The sequence below is a fragment of the Aulonocara sp. 'chitande type north' Nkhata Bay genome, linkage group LG6, assembly GCF_057382095.1.
Source record: "Aulonocara sp. 'chitande type north' Nkhata Bay isolate Kocher_YH1m ecotype deep benthic linkage group LG6, A_spYH_male_GT1.1, whole genome shotgun sequence".
In the NCBI taxonomy this organism is placed as follows: domain Eukaryota; kingdom Metazoa; phylum Chordata; class Actinopteri; order Cichliformes; family Cichlidae; genus Aulonocara; species Aulonocara sp. 'chitande type north' Nkhata Bay.
In genome coordinates, this window is record NC_141349.1 from 10,504,471 (window position 1) to 10,507,958 (window position 3,488).

The 3,488-nt window shown below is 40.9% G+C and overlaps 1 pseudogene; it reads left to right on the forward strand.

Moving 5' to 3' along the window:
* The first annotated feature begins 552 nt into the window (after window positions 1-552).
* LOC147327266 (ras-related C3 botulinum toxin substrate 2-like) lies at window positions 553-3,212 on the forward strand (annotated as a pseudogene).
* The last annotated feature ends 276 nt before the right edge of the window (window positions 3,213-3,488 follow it).

A 3,488-nucleotide genomic window follows, 5' to 3' on the forward strand; every position in this document is an offset into this window, starting at 1 on the left:
AGACATTTAGATTATATAATTGTTAGAAAGTAAGACAAGAAGAATGTTCAATGTTGGGGGGAAAAAAGACATCAAAGTTATTACAACTAAAGTTTGAATCTAAGGAAAAGGGGGGTGTCATGTATTGATATGGCTATGTCTTAATGTGATGACCTTTGAACCGGATGTGGTTGTCCGAAGGAAGCCCCGTTAAGTGGCTAGTTGTAAGATGGACAGTGTTCAATAAAGCAACATAAAGACCGTGCTTTATGTCCTGATTCAATTCAGAGTGCTCTGCCTAATTTAGTAATAAGGTGGGCACACAACAAGTGGGCTTGACTTTTGCGCCTATTGGCTGATCGTTTACTATCGACTAGTTTTCCTGGATACCTGCTCCGCGGACGGCTGCCACAGGTAGCAAAAACGTGCTAGGTCAAAGGTCAGGGAGGATGGCGGACTGGTGTGAACTTCAGTCAATTCTGCTCATTTTAGCAGATCAGATAGAGAGGGTAGATACATTTACCTGTAGATACTGTTTTGAGTCGTTTAGATGATGTTTCTGAAATGCTTGGGATGATAATTGCTCTTCAAGATGTTAGCATCGATGACAGCATTGTCGAAAGTTTAAGATCAATTCAGCACCGTGTTCGTTTGGAATACGCCGAGGAAGAACAGTCTTCAAATGTTGGTCGTCCACGTCTTGAAATCCCGGCTGCAGCACTCAGGACTTTAGTGCTGTCCTGGATAACCATCGGGGTAATTGCCGATATGTTTTCTGTGTCTCCGAGCACAATTAGGAGGAGAATGACGGAGGAAGGTCTAAGGTAAGTTTATGCTGTAATTTAACACCTGTGTGAGTCTGTACACAGCATTATTTAGATGTTGACCTTAATTATGACGTTTGATATTGAAATATTATCGCTTACTTTTTTATTGTGAATGTCTAAAATAAGCGGGGCAGCTACGGCTAGTATAATAACTATACTAACTATATTATATATGTCAAAAAATACACTCTGTTAATATCACTAATGGCACAGGAGGATGAGTGTACTTAAGTAGTATTTGCACAGACCTAATGGAAAAGCAGAGTGTGCCATGGTTAGCAGGTGTTTCTACATTTTGGGAGAAAAACAGCAATCAGACTGCGTGAATGTTGTTCTTCCAGCAATCTGAACTCTTAACTCTATAAATATGTTTAAACAACAAACAGAATCACGTATATCCTCCCTAACCACCAGCAGGATCTCAGATAGTGTTGACTGTTTGTCATAGTTGTTCTATGTTTGACAGTTTACGTTATTTCAGTGACTTTTCTATTTCAGGAAATCCATCCATCTTTTTAACTACTGGGTCATTAAGGAGGCTGAAGCCCATCCCAGCTGTCATTAGGCAAAGGGCGGGGTAGACCTCGGACAGGCCATAAAACAGGATTAATCTGGTACACTAGTCTCTTTCTTTCTGTAAAAAAAACATCTGTGTCTGCAAACATTTGTGTTATCAGTTTCATTTGAGCCTGAATACATTTGAATATGAATATGAAATTTCTCAAGTTTTTAAAAATGAGAAATTAAACTGTTATTCTACTATGAGACCACACAGGGGCAGCCCTGCCTTATTATGTATTATTCTCTCTTACTAGACATGGTTAGGATGGCTTTTGTGTCAAACTAACCAAAGTAATGTTGTTGGTTAATGTTTTTGTGAACAGTGGTATTTCAAGTATGGTCCTGTTTTTTTCTCCATTACAGGAGTTTCACTGGTTAAACAATCAGTGAATTGAAAGATTGTTGAACGAATGAATAACCAATGAAATGAAAGGTTGCCTATGACTTGTTGGCTGATCGCTGACCTTCTCTACTCTCCCCACAGATTCGACAAATATTCAGCTAATGTGATGGTGGACAGCAAGCCGGTCAACCTGGGCCTCTGGGATACAGCTGGACAGGAAGATTATGACAGGCTCCGCCCACTGATCTAGCCACAGACGGTACAGAATCACACATACACACACAGGCACACACAGTAACTAATGGACATAAAGTTACAGAGACAGAACTTGTATAACATGTCAGCTAATTAAAACTGCAGCAGCTATTCTAATTCTTTGTCTCCTTGTCTCTCCATCCAGGATGTTTTCCTAATCTGCTTCTCCCTGGTTAGCCCGGCATCCTATGAGAACGTCAGAGCTAAGGTGAGTTTTGGCTGTTTTTTATGAGGCCTGTCTCTCAGCTGCCGAGGAACAAAATGTAAAAAAGAACAAACAGAACAAAAGCAGGAATTTATTATAGAGAAAAAAAATAGGTACTTGGATTACAAAATGGAGAAAAAGCCTAAACAGGTCTAATAATTGATGTGAATGAATGATTGATGCTGTGGGTGAAAGTTGGATGATGTATTTCTCTCATCTTTAATAGCTACAGCATATCATTTGTTTTTCATGCCTTCATCCACCTTTCTGTAACACCTGGCATCAGAGCTTCATCTCCCTCCACCTTTGATTCTGTTTTTTGCCTCTAACACGTTCCTTGATTTTGCGTGTTCCCCTTTCTTGCCTCTTATTTAGTTTTCCTTTACTCTGTATTCTGCCAGTGGTACCCTGAGGTCCGTCACCACTGCCCCTCCACGCCCATCATCCTGGTTGGCACTAAGCTGGATCTGAGGGATGAAAAGGATACCATTGAGAAACTGAAGGACAAGAAGCTGGCGCCTATCACCTATCCACAGGGCCTAGCTCTGGCTAAGGAGATAGGTCAGTCACTCTTACTTTATTTGCTTGAAAAGCACTTTAAGATTTGAAGCTCTCCTCACCAGTGAAGATATGAAACTAGCAGATGAAGATGCTAGAGAACTTTGTAGCCTGACTGCCTCTGCAAATTTTTGTTATTCCCCTCATTTCCTGGCATCACAGTAAAAGTATAGTAGCTGTAGTTGACTATAGTGTTCTTTGAAAGTTGAACTTATTCTTCTCCACTACCAGCAAACCTTTCTTCTCTTACTTTGTCTTTGTAGTTCTTTCTCTTCTTTTATTAACATATATGTGTCTTCGCATGTATAGATGCAGTCAAATACCTGGAGTGCTCAGCCTTGACCCAGCGTGGTCTGAAGACTGTGTTTGATGAGGCCATTCGTGCCGTCCTCTGCCCTCAGCCCGCCAAGGTCAAGAAGAAGCCCTGCTCGCTGCTGTAAACGGTACGACTGAATAAAACACAGAGGAAGAGGAGGAAGAGAGATTAGACGTTTGAGAGAAGAGAGAAACAAAGTTAACTCGCTCATTAAATCAACACATAAAGTAGAGTAGAGGTTTGAGGGCTTCTTTTCTTTTCTTTGAACATAAGTCTGAAGCTATTCAATCAAGCCTTTTATTTGTCACATGCAATGTTTACATCTGCAGTGAAATTGGACCCCCCGAACATACATACGTATCAGCTCCAGCCTTGAGACCACAGCTGACACCGATATGGTAGCTGCATGAAATGATGGTGGTTTTCCTTTAGTGCGAACAACTG